The 13,621-nt window shown below is 42.9% G+C and overlaps 1 long non-coding RNA gene across 1 annotated transcript; it reads left to right on the forward strand.

The window, feature by feature from the left end:
• The first annotated feature begins 7 nt into the window (after positions 1–7).
• On the forward strand, positions 8–11,593 carry LOC131496336 (uncharacterized). Its single transcript, XR_009254442.1, has 2 exons — positions 8–802; positions 8,354–11,593. It is a non-coding gene; the product is annotated as an uncharacterized LOC131496336 (long non-coding RNA).
• Positions 11,594–13,621: the final 2,028 nt, after the last annotated feature.

Below are 13,621 nucleotides of genomic sequence, written 5' to 3' on the forward strand. Positions count from 1 at the left end.
GGGCGCGTGGCGGCTGCTGGGGCTTCCGGCGAGCGTCTTGCGTCTTCCCGCTCGCTCGTCTGGGTCGGACCGCAGCTTGCGCGAGGGCGCCTTGGTCCTGGCTGCAACCTTAGCAAACCCCGAACCTGGGGCGCCTGGGACGGTGAAGGCGGGATGAACCCGCAGGGAGGCCCCTGCGGGCCCGGCGGGTGTGCGCGGGGGAGGGGGTGGGCGGCGTCCGCCGCCTTCGGAAACCTGGCTGCCTTGCCCGATTTTCCGCCTCCGGTTTGTCCAGCAGTCCAGTGCAGGACTACAGCTTGACCTAGAAGCTGCCCAGAATTTTGGTAAACGTCCGTATTTGCCCGTAAAGTTTTATGCAGTTAAGGAGACACAAACGGACAGTTAGTGTTCACACACACGCACGCTCAGTTACCGGCTTTCGTTTCCGTTTGCTCGCTTGCTTAATCGCGTGTTGAGGCTGGGGTCGGGGGGAGATGGAATCAGAAGGCTGTGAGATGTGAACACATGACTCTTCTTACTCAAGGTACCGCAGGGTAATTTTTCCCTCGGAAGTGCAGATCACGTGGCTGCCCTTTTCAGTGGTCCTTATCCATATAGATGCTCACGCCGGTATTCAAAACTTTGGTTGACTTGGCTCCGCCTTCATTCCTCACTTCTTCACTGTGTGTGCACCCTGCTTGCAGCTAAGCAGCATTGCCTGCGTTTACGCGTCGGTACTGAGCACCTATGTCCCAGGCACTGGGTTCAGCTACGAAGAAACAAGAGATTCCTGCTGCTCCGAGGCTTCCGGTTGTCCTGGAAGGTAATGCTAATAGACACGTTGATCACACGCAGCTCTTTGCTCTCACCGACATTTCCGCTGGTCTATCATGCCATTCCTGGCCAGTCTATGACTTGTAGATTCCTAACTAACCATCTCCCTTTCAGCCTTTCCAGATACTTCCCTTCGTTACAATCTCCACCCAGGGAACCCTCCTCTCACTGAACAAAAATTTAGAGTGCCTCCCAGTTCCGGTCCCTGCCCTGCCCTTGAGTCTTGTGGGGAAAAGCAAAAGAATTACGATTATACCTTAGGGAAGATTTCATACAGTAAATAACACAAATACAGTCAACACCCAGTAACTTTTTAAACGTAATTTAATTTTGTGCATGTGAAATGTATCACACAGAAAAAAGCAGGCTAAAGGGCCCAGCAGCATCACACTGCATACAAAGCAGCATGGTTTGTAGTCTATAATTTGTCATAGAATACTATTCTACATTTAGGGCTGGCTTCATGGGTGCATGACCTGTGCATGCACAGGTGCCCCTATATGTGTGTTTTTTTTTAAAAATGTTTTGCTTAGGGGTGCCTGGGTGGCCCAGTCGGTTAAGTGTCCGACTTCGGCTCAGGTTATGATCTCACAGCTCATGGGTTCGAGCCCTGCATCTGGCTCTGTGCTGATAAGTTAGAGCCTGGAGCCTGCTTCGGGGTCTGTGGTCTCCTTCTCTCTCCGCCCCTTCCCTCCTCGTGCTCTGTCTCTCTCAAAAATAAATAAACATTTAAAAAAACTATTTTGCTTAGGGGTGCCTGGGTGGCTCTGTCGGTTAAGTGTCTGACTCTTGATTTCAGTTTAGGTCACGATCTCACGGTTCAGGCTCTGCGTTGACAGTGTGGAGCCTGCTTAGAATTCTCTTTCCCTCCCTGCCCTCCCTCACTCTCTCGTGCTCACACACTCTCTGTCTCAAATACATACACTTAAATATTTTGCTGGGGCACCTGGGTGGCTCTGTTGGTTAAGCGTCTGACTCTTCATTTTGGCTCATGTCATGATCTCATGGTTCATGAGTCAAGCCCTGTATTGGGCTCCACGCTCACAGTGTGGAGCCTGCTTGGGATTCTCTCTCTCCCCCTCTCTCTGCCCCTTCCCCACTCGCTCGCTCTCTCTCTCTCTCAAAATAAATAAACTGTGTGGAAACCAATTTGACAATAAAGTTCATATTAAAAAAAATAAAAATAAATAAACTTAAAAAATGTATTTTGTTTAATAGTATTCACAGTATTTCATTGTTAAAAGCATTAAACATTTAAAACATATGATATGAAATGCACCATCTTTGATAATTATTTTTTTGACTGTCTTTTTATCAACCCTAATTTAATTAAGAAATTTAATACCCTAAACACTAGAATTTTAGGCTTTTTAAAAATTTTTGAATGGCTGTCAAAGGAAGGTATTACTTTTAAGAAATATAGTATTTCTCATTGTTCTTAATGAAAGGATTTCTTTCTTCTTTTCTTGGAAATACAATTGATACACAGTGTTTCCACCTTGGAATTCTTAAAACTTTTTGAACAAGTAGCCTCTTATTTTATTTTATTTTTTTATTTTTTAATTTTTTTTAACGTTTATTTATTTTTGAGACAGAGAGAGACAGAGCATGAACGGGGGAGGGTCACAGAGAGAGGGAGACACAGAATCTGAAACAGGCTCCAGGCTCTGAGCTGTCAGCACAGAGCCCGACGCGGGGCTCGAACCCACGGACCGTGAGATCATGACCTGAGCCGAAGTCGGAGGCTTAACTGACCAAGCCACCCAGGCACCCCAGTAGCCCCTTATTTTAATATTGCACTGGGAAAGGGGTGCCTGGGTGGCTCAGTCGGCTAAGAATCCGACGGCTCAGGTCATGATCTAACAGTTTGTGAGTTTGAACCCCGCATCGGGCTCTGTGCTGACAGCTCAGTGCCTGGGGCCTGCTTCGGATTCTGTCTCCCTTTCTCTGTGCCCTTCCCCCACTCATGCTCTGTCTCTCTCAAATATAAATAAACATTTAAAAAATTAAAAAAAAATATTGCACTGGGAAAATTCGCAAATTATGTGACCCCTACAGACCTGAAGTACTTTTCCACAATGCCTACTTCTTAAGGGCAAGCATTATGTTTTTCACCATTTTACTACATCAGGCGCAGCAGGCAGTAATTGAAAATAAGTTAATGCTAGGTATTGATAACGGTATGCTTGAACATTTTCCAGTGGATTTCCTGCTAGTAATTATTTCTCTGAAGACAACTTCCATCAATTCTAGTGTTCAGATTAAATAGTATCATACATCTAAACCAAAAAGATGACTGACTAGTAACCTGAGTGCATACGATCTCAAGAACTTCCTGCAGTAATTGGAATGTCCTCCAACCCCACCTAGTGGTACTGGCACATTTCACCTTCTGTGCTTCATGCCTTGTTCCTCCCAAACTTTGTATCTCACTGGCAGCCTAATTGTGCTTTATAATTTGGGTGATCTATATCCTGACTTAGGATAGTCCCGATTTTTACCTCTTGATCCAGCATGGTTATTAATAGTGTAGCAATTGGTGGAAATACATGAAAATCTCCCAAATGAGAACAGGCAAAGACTATTCAGAACTTGGCAATAGCAGGGGAGGCCACCACCATCACTTGCATTCTGGCAGAGACTCAAAGGGACGCGGAGGAGTGGGGAAGCTTTGTGGCTGAAACAGGGACGGCTTCTGGGGTGCCCTGGTTGGAGGCTGTTGGCCTGGGGAAGCTGTAGGAGGGTGTATAGAAGCAGGGCATCCTATGTGATTAGGGGAGTGGACTCGGCTTTTTCTGGTTGGTCCTAAAGTTGGGAGTGGGGACGAAAACCAGGGAAACTGTCAGTTATTAATGGAGTCCTGGCCATTTGGGGCCAGTTGTTAATAGGATTTATTGTTTGGCCTCCTGGATTATTTGTTAGATTAATGGTCTGGCATTCTATCAGCCAGACTACTGGCTTCCTGGGTTGGATGCTGCAGGTTGTAAGGCAGAGTTCTGTTTGATTGATTCATTGATTGATTGATTGATATTTATTTAGAGATGATTTATATTTATTTAGAGAGTGCAAGTGAGAGAAGGGCAGACAGACAGAGAAGAAGAAAGAGAGTCCCAAGAAGGCTCCACGCTGTCAGCACAGAGCTTGATGTGGGGCTCAAACTCACAAACCGTGAGATCATGACCAAGAGGTGGATGCTTAACTGTCTGAGCCACCCAGGTGCCCCCAGAGTTTTGCTTTTATGTATAGCCTGTATTGTTCATTTGTATATTGGGTTTCTCACGTTATATCTCAGAAAGTTCCAGCTTGTACAGTAAATTACGTGGTCACCCCATGTATGATAGGAACAAGGAGAAAAGGCGAGAGTATGCATGGCATTGGATTCTCACCCAGGTTCCCGAGGGATGTTGCCTGCTTGCTGGAAGCTAGAGACTGAGTCTGTATCCTTGCTTTCTCAGGTTAAGGAAAAAACTTTGGAGGTCCCTGGGGGGCTCAGTCTGCTGAGCGTCACGTCTTCAGCTCAGGTCATGATCTCATGGTTCATGAGTTGGAGCCTTGCATCAGGCTCTGAGCTGACAGCACGGAGCCTGCTTGGGATTCTCAATCTCTCCCTCTCCCTCTGTTCTCTCCTGCTCATGTGCTTTGTTTCTCAAAATAAATAGACTTAAAAAAATAAAAACAAAAGGAAAAAAACCTTGATTTCTTTTATCTGATAAAGGCTAGTAATTCTTTTAACTTATAAAATTTTCCCTCCTTTGAGATGATTGCCTCACTCTAATTTTAAAAGTTTTTTAAAATTAATTTTTTTAACACTTATTTATTTTTGAGAGACAGAGCATGAGAGGGAGACACAGAATCCAAAGCAGGCTCCAGGCTCTGAGCTGTCAGCACAGAGCCCGACGTGGGGCTTGAAACCACGAACTGAGATATCATGCCTTGAGCTAAAGTTGGGCACTCAACCGACTGAGCCACCCACGCACGCTTCATGTCCCTAATTTTAAGTAAAATGAAAATAATTTGAGCTGACATTTTATGTATTAAATCCACAAATGTTTGTCATCTACCCTCTGCTGAGTCTGTGCTATAGTGAGGCTGCAGTGACTGTCAAACAGATTATGGTCCTGGAGCTTAATGTTCCAAGGAGAGGGGCAGGCCCCGGACTGGCAAACAATAAATGTATAGTTAGAACGATAAGAAATAGGGGCGCCTGGGTGGCTCAGCCAGTTAAGTGTCTAATTCTTGATTTCGGCTCAGGTCATGATCTCACGGTTCGTGGGTTCGAGCCCCACGTCGGGCTCTGTGCTGACAGCGTGGAGCCTGCTTGGGATTCTCTCTCTGTCTCTCTGCCCTTTCCCTGCTCACGCTCATGCTCACGCAAAAGCTCGCTCTCTCTCTCAAGAAATAAACATTAAAAAAAAAATAATGAGAACTAGCAAGGCTTTCACAGCCCCTGGAATGGTCCCTTTGGAAGAAGGTGTTGGATGGGTGATTGTCGGGAAAGTGAATGAACAGGCCGAAGTAATTAACAGTGTACTCGGGTGTCCACAGTGAGAGGGAACCTGCTTCTGTCCAAGCGGCCAGGGGAAAACTGTGAGAACGTTACAGTTAAGGACCTCTGGGAGGGCAGAGACTGGTTGTGTTGGAAGTTTCTGGTCGAGAGAGTGAGCGTAGGTCCTAACGCCTCTGCCTGTTCCAGGAACGGAGAGAAAAAGTAGACTGACTTCTTGCTTAAAGCACCGTTACTTGAAGTTTCTGTCGGTCAGAATCAACATGAATTTGAGCCAATGTAGGTTATTCGGAGGAGTTTCCGAAGTTGAGTCCAAGATGAATATGGAGGGACAAATGGCCAGGAAGAGCCCATTTCCTGAAGGAGAACTCAGCACCTGCTCTCTCTTTTTTTTTAAATTAAAAAAAAAAAATGTTTATTCATTTTTGAGAGAGAGACAGAGAGCATGAGCGGGGGAGGGGCACAGAGAGGGGGAGACACAGAATCCCAGGCAGGCTCCGGGCTCCGAGCTGTCAGCACCGAGCCCCACGCGGGGCTCAAACCCACAAACCGTGAGATCATGACCTGAGCCGAAGTCGGGCACTCAACCGACTGAGCCCCCCCAGGCACCCCCGCCTGCTGTTTTTTAAAAAACTCTATTGAGGAGTCACGTATGATGAATCCATCTGTTTCAAGTGCATAATTCCGTTATTTTCAAAATGGAGGTAAAATTTATATAACCTAAAATTCTCCGTTGTAACTATCTTACACCGTGAGATTCAGTGGCTTTAGGGCGTTTGCAGTGATGTGCAACATTACCACTACGTAGCTCAAGAACGGTTTCCTCGACCCCAAAAGAAGCCCCGCACCGTGTCCCTCCCAATTCCTCCCTTTCCCCTCCCTGGAAAGCACCGAGCTTCTCTCTGTCTCTATGGATTTCCCTGTCCTGGGCGTTCATTTCAGTGGAGCCGCACGATACGTGACCTTTTGTGTCTGGCTTCTTCCACTTAGCAGTGTTTCCAAGGCTTATCCGGGTTGCAGTGAATGTTGGTCCTTCGCTCCTTATGGTTGAATAATATCCCACCGAGTGGACAGATCACGTTTGATTTAGCAGTTCATCAGTTGATTGACATTAGGTTTAGTTCCTCTCTTTAGCTCTTAAGAATAATGTGCTGGATCGTTTCTGTACAGGTTTTTCTGTGAATACCTCGTTTTAGTGCTTTTGGGTACATACCTGATGGGGATTGGTGGGTCATTGTTGATTCAATGTGTACCTTTTTGAACAGTGACACAACCGTTCTCCACAGTAGCTGCACTGTTTTACATTCCCACCAGCACTGCATGAGGTTCTGGTTTCTCTGAATCCTCCCCAAAACTTGTTTTCTCTCTTTTTTGTTTTTTAGTGAGAGTCATTTATGAAACGATATTTCATTGTGATTAAAAAAATTATGTTTTAATGTTTATTTATTTTTGAGAGAGACAGAGCACAAGCAGGGGAGGGGCAGAGAGAGAGGGAGACCCAGAATCCGAAGCAGGCTCCAGGCTCTGAGCTGTCAGCACAGAGCCCGACACGGGGCTTGAACTCACGGACCGTGAGATCGTGACCGGAGCCCAAGTCAGATGCCTAACCAACTGAGCCACCCAGACGCCCCATACCACATTGTAAATCCATTAATCCACCAGTGGACATTTGGATTGTTTCCTCTTCTCTGCTATCGTGAACAACACTGCAGTGAACACGGGTGTGCAAATATTTCTTTAAGATCTTGGCTTTCAGTTCTTTTGAATATATACCCAGAAGTGGGATTGCTGGATCACATGGTAATTCTACTTTTAAGTTTTTGAGGAACCTCCATACTGTTTTTCATAGAGGCTGCACCAATTTAAATTCCTATCAACAGCACACAAGGGTTCCAATTTCTTCACATTGTCACCAACAGTTGTTATTTTCTGGGTTTTGGTGGGGTGTTTTTTTTTTTTGTTTTTGTTTCTGTTTTTTTGGTAGTGGCCAACCTTAGGGGTATGAGGTGATATCTCATTATGGTTTTGATTTCCTGAGTCTGATAATTAATGATGTTGAGCACACTTTTCATCTGTTTGTTAGCTGTTTGTATATATTTGGAAAAATATGTTTGAATCCTTGCCAATTTTGAAATGGGGTTATTTTTGTTGTTGTTGAGTTGTAGGAATTCTTTATTCTTGTTAACTCCTTATCAGATACTTGATTTCAAATATTCTCCCACTCTGTAGATTGCCTTTTTGCTCTCTCAGCAGTTTCCATGGATGCACAGTTTTTGTGGGTTTTTTTTTTTTTAATTTATGATGCACAGAAGTTTTTTAAGTTTGATATAGTTCTATCCATTTTTGCTTTTGTTGTCTGTGCTTTTGGTGTTATATACAAGAAGTCATTGTCAAATCCAATGTCATGAAGCTTCCCCGTATGTTTTCTTCTGGGAGTTTTACATTTTACTTTTTTTCTTTTTTTTAACTTAATTTATTTTTACTTAAAAAAAATTTTTTTTTAATGTTTATTTATTTTTGAGAGAGAGACAGGCAGAGTGTGAGTAGGGTGGGGCAGAGAGAGAGGGAGCCACAGAATCTGAAGCAGGCTGCAGGCTCTGAGCTGTCAGCACAGAGCCCAATGCGGTGCTCAGACCCATGAACCATGAGATCGTGACCTGAGCTGAAGTCAGACACTCAACCAACTGAACCACCCAGGCGCCCCTGTTTTACTTTTTTAAAAAAATGTTTATTTTGAGAGAGTGCGTACATGAGTGGGGGAGGAGCAGAGCCAGAGAGAGAGAGAGAAAGTGCAGGCGGGGGAGGTACGGGGGAGGAGAAAAGAGAGAATCCCATGCAGGCACCTTGCTGTCAGCATAGGGCCCAAGGAGGGGCTCCTTCCCAGGAACCATGAGATAATGACCTGAGCTGAAGTCAAGAGTCAGATTCTTAACTGACTGAACCACTAGGTGCCCCTACATTTTCCTTTAATTTTAAGGACAATTTTCTGCATATGGAATTCTCGGTTTAGAATTTTTATTTGTTTTCTTTTTTCAGCACTTCGATTATGTTATCTCAGTGTTTTCTGTTCTCCAGGATTTCTGATAAGAAATCAGCTTTAATCTTACCAAGATATGTGAGTAATCTCTCTTGCCGCTTTCAGAATTCCATCTTTGACTTTAGATAGTTTGATTATAATGTGTCTTGGTGTGGACCTCTTTGAGTTTATCATACTCAGGATTCATTGAACTCCTTGGATGTGTAGGTTCATGTACATATTGGTCATTATGTTTTCAAATGTTCTTCCTATTCCTTTCTCTCTGTCCTTTTCTGGCACTCTCATTGCACACATACTGGTACTTTGATAGTGTCCTGCAGATTTCATGTGGTCTGACGATTGTTCTTTATTTTTCCTTTCTTCCTCTTAGGCTATGTAATTTCAGTTAATGTATCTTTAAGTTTGCTGATTGTTTTTCTGCCTGATCACACCTTCTAGTGAATTTTTCATTCTAACTCCTTACTTAAATTCTATTGGGTTCCTTCTGTTGAAATCAGTGTGTGTCCTTCAACTTTGATTTTTTTCTTTCAGAATTGTCTTAGCTATTATAAGTTCTTTGTCTTACCATATAATTTTTATAATAAGCTTGACATTTCCTTTGAAGAAATCCTACTGTGATCTTGATTGGTTTTGTATCGAATCTGTAGATCCATTTTGGAAGAATTGACATTTTAACAACTTCGACTCTTCTAAGCCATGAACATGGTATATCTATTTTAGGTCTTCTTTGATATATTTCATCCGTGTTTAATAGTTATCACGTACAGATACTGGAGATATTTGATCAGATTTATCCCTAAATATTTCATGCCTTTTGGTGATACTGTAAGTAGTACTATTTTAAAATTTTGATTTGTTAAGTAGATAATAGAAAAATGCAGTTGATTTTTGTGTATTGATTTTGTGTCCTCCAACCTGGTTATAAAGACAATCTATATGGACTGAATTGATTTCCTCTTTTCTAGTCCATATGTATTTTTTTCTTCTTTTGTGCTAAGCAGACAGCAGAGATGTACAACTGAACACAGCAAGATTAGGCGAGTGTCCTCACATGAAACCCCAGCTCCATTTCCCCATTTTTCCTTCTCAGAAATCTGGCAAGTTTGGCTTATACTCTTCCAAGCAAGAGTTTGGATTCTTTTCTGGACTAACTGAAGGGCTCTAGGGAACAGACACACATTTGAGGAGGCGAGGGTCAACCACTGACCGAGTAGCTGACCACTGATCGACACACAGTGAAACCTACTAGTCAACCAGCCCTGCCCATCCACACTGGGCTCCCAACCACCTTTTTTGCATTTTTATTTTTTATCTTATTTTTAAAAATTTTTTAATGTTTATTTATTTTTGAGAGAGAGAGCACAAGTTGGGGAGGGACAGAGAGAGAGGAAGACACAGAATCTGAAACAGGCTCCGGGCTCCAAGCTGTCAGCACAGAGCCCAGCGTGGGGCTCGAACTCACAAACCGGGAGATCATGACCTGAGCCTAAGTCAGAGGCTTAACCTACTGAGCCGCCCAGGTGCCCCTTATTTGCATTGGTAAATTTAACATATGAACAGACAGACCATCAAGGATTAAAGTTAATCTCCAACATTGAAACACAGACCAAAACAAATTAGTGGAAACAGAAATTAGAGGTAACAGAGGTAATGCTCAGAGCAGAATATGTCCGATACACCAAAATTTATATCCTCATGGAAATGAGAAGATACTGTATCACTGAAACAAGAAGAGGATAGTATAAAAAAAAAAAAACAAGACAAAAGGGATCTCTTATAAATTAAAGAGAAAACAGTAAATAAGCTTCATCAGAAGGTTTGTCAGGTAGAGTTGAGGAATTCCCACAGAAAGTAAAACAAACAAAATATACAGGGATGGAAATAGAGGAACAATCCTGTGTCTAGGAAGTCCCAGTGTATTAATAAAAGTTGTTTTATGAAGCAACAAGGTACAAAACAGAAGTTTTACAAAACCTTAGCAACCCTGCAAACGTATGAGAACTGGAAAGCATGTGTTTCGCATCCACAAGTCCACTGAGTGCCTAACACAGTGAAGAAGACGTGTCGTCATGACACTTCAGAACATCAGGGAAAAGGGAAGGTCCTAAGTCTTCCCGGAAGAACGGACAGAATACATCCGTAGGATCAGGAACTTTAGAATGCACAAAAATTTCAACTTAGGCACTAATACAAGCTAGAAGACAAGGGAGCAATGCTGCGAAAATTATTCCAGAAAATTTCCAACCTGTAATTCTACACTAATTCAAACTATCGATCAAGATAGGACTAGAACAAAGCTAACCCCAGACATGCTAGGTGTCAAAGATTTATATCCATGTATCTTTTATCTGGAATCCTCACCCAGCAAGTGAGGAATCCATTCAGTTTGAGAAGAGTATGTATTCTGTTGGGTGGAGTCATCCATTGATTCATCCATAGATGTGAATTACATCCTGTGGATTGATGGTGTTGCTGCGCTTGATCTCAGCCAAAAGGCCGAGAAGCGATGATTGATGGTGTTGTTGAGTTCAGCTGTGTCCTTACTGATCTTCCATCTGCTGTGTGTGTCCATTTCTGTCACAGAGCTGTTGAGGTCGCCAAGTCTAATGGCGGATTCATTTATTTCTCCTCGTAGTTCTGCCAAATTCTGCCTCACATATTTTGATGCTCTGTTAGGCACATACACATTAAGGATCGTTGCGTCTTCTCGGAGGCTTGGCCTTTTATCATTATGCAGTGCTCCTCCCATCCCTGATAATCTCTCTCACTTTGAAGTGTGCTTGGTCTGAAATTAATATCACTTCTCCTACTTTCTATTTTTAATGTTTATTATTTTGAGAGAGAGTGTGCCAGCAGGGGAAGGGCAGAGACTGAGGAAGAGACCGAGAATCCCGAGCAGACTCTGCACCGTCAGCATGGAGCCCTATGCTGAGCTCGAACTCAAAAACGGTGAGATCATGACCTGAGCTGAAATTGAGAGTTGGATGCCTAGCTGGCTGAGCCCCCCAGGTGCCCCTATCCCACCTTCTTTGATTAGTGTTAGCACGGGATATCTTTCTGCATCCCTTTACTTTTTTTTCCTCCAGCTTTATTGAGATCTAATTGCGTATAACATTGCCTAAGTTGAAGGTGTACAGCATAATTATTCGCTGCATGTAAGATTAATGAATACTTCCTTTGCCTCACGTAATTACCTTTTTGTTGTTCTGGCGAGAATATTAAAGTTTTACTCTCATAGCCACCATCCCTTTAATTTATACGTGTCTTTATATTTAAAGTTTCTTCTAGACAGCATGTAGTTGGGTCTTGTTTTTTGATTCACTATGATAATCTCTGTCACATAATTTGTACGTTTAGACCATTAACATTTAGAGTGATTATTGGTACAGTTGTATTCACATCTACCATTATTTGTTACTGTTTTCTATTCATTGCCTTGGTGTTTTTGTCTTCTATTCCTTTTCTGCCGTTTGGGATTTTAATAGAGCATTTTATATGATTCCTTTTTCTCTTCTTTCTTAGCATATCAGTATCACTTTTTGGTGTGTGTGTGGTTGCCCTAGAGTTTGCAGTACATATTTATGATGACTCCATGTCTGCGTTTAAATAATATGATCCTGCTCTGGCATTTACAGATGGCCACTTTTGCCTTCCCCTGTTGGAAGATTTTTCTTCAGTCTTCACTAGGAAAACCTGAGAGAACTCCAGGATGTAAGATTCACACTAGTGTGGCTGCTCGAGTTTTCTATTCAGCCTTGTCCCACTGAGCCTCCGACTTTGTGTCACTGTTGAGGGTTTCCTGCCCCAGTGGAGATTTCTGCCCCGACAAGTCATGATTGCGACAGCCTGTCTCTCTCTCGTGTATTTGAAGCAGTGACCTCACTCCTCTGATAGATGTAAGAAATGTTGATTTTTCAGTTTATTTGGCTTTTTATTTGTTAGGACCTACGGGTAATTTGCTAGCTCCTTACAAGCCAGACTGGAAACTTTAACAGTTCAGTTTATCCTTTTAACTTTTTTTAAGGTTATTTATTTATTTTGTAAGAGACAGAGCATGAGTGCTCAAGCAGGAGAGGGAGAGAGAGAGAGAGAGAGAGAGAGAGAGAGAGAGAGAGAATCCCAAGCAGGCTGATGGTGTGGAGCCCGACACAGGGCTCGAACTAACTGTGTTATCATGACCTGAGCCGAAATCAAGGGTCAGACGCTTAATCGATTAAGCCACCCAGGGCCCCTCAATTTGTACTTTTAAAAGCATAACCCATATTTTATTTAAAAAAGTTTTTTTAAGTTTATTTCGAGTGAGAGAGAGAGCAGGAGCAGGGGAGGGACAGAGAGAGAGGTTGAGAGAGAGAATCCCAAGCAGGCTTGGCACTGTCCGTGCAGAACCCGATGTGAGGCTTGGACCCATGAACCCTGAAGTCATGACCTGAGATCGACTGAGCCACCCAGGTGCCCCAAGCTATATTTTAAACCCAAAGTCTTGATCTCTCTGTTTCTCTCTCTCTTTCTCTCTCTGTCACACACATACACACTGTTTTTGAATCCTGATCAACATTGTTCTCTCAAATTTTGCCATTGCAACCATGTTTTGAATTTTCAAGTAGAATGAGGCAGAGACTGTCTTGATTAGAATTTGCAACTCTCACTCTTGGTTCTGGTCCCAGATTTTTTTTTTTTTTTTAACTCAGAATTAAACAGCACATAAAGAATATGGGATAGCCTGTTGTTTTCTGCTCCAACTTGAGAGGAACGTGAGATTAGGTTTACGTTTTTAATAAAATCTGGAATAATTTTAATGAAATTTCTCCTTAGAGTCCGTATAGGTCATTCATTTAGCAAACATTTATTAAACACCAGCTGTTCACAGGATGGAAGCTACGGGGGTGTACAAAAACTAATAACATCTGTTACTGTCAGTGTAATCTAGGGCATGGCTGGCTGGGCACGTGGAGCAGTTGATGTGATGAACGCTCTGACAGTGGTGTGTGCAAGGTGTGGGGGAGTATAGTCCTAGCTGGTCTGTCATCTGTTCCCTGTCTGGCATTAACCTACGAACCATTGGTGATCTTGTGGATTTATGCCCCGTCCAGGAAATCCTGTTGGTTTGCGGTCACATGGGTTCCCTTATTCATTCTCTCCTACGTGGTTTCCTTGCAGACAAACCTGACCCCTTCCGTACCTATAGTGCACCACACAGAAGGATGTTTTTATTTTATTTTTTATTAAAAAAAATTTTTTTTTGATGTTTCTTTATTTTTGAGAGAGAC

Source organism: Neofelis nebulosa, chromosome 15 (genome assembly GCF_028018385.1).
Source record: "Neofelis nebulosa isolate mNeoNeb1 chromosome 15, mNeoNeb1.pri, whole genome shotgun sequence".
NCBI classification, from domain to species: domain Eukaryota; kingdom Metazoa; phylum Chordata; class Mammalia; order Carnivora; family Felidae; genus Neofelis; species Neofelis nebulosa.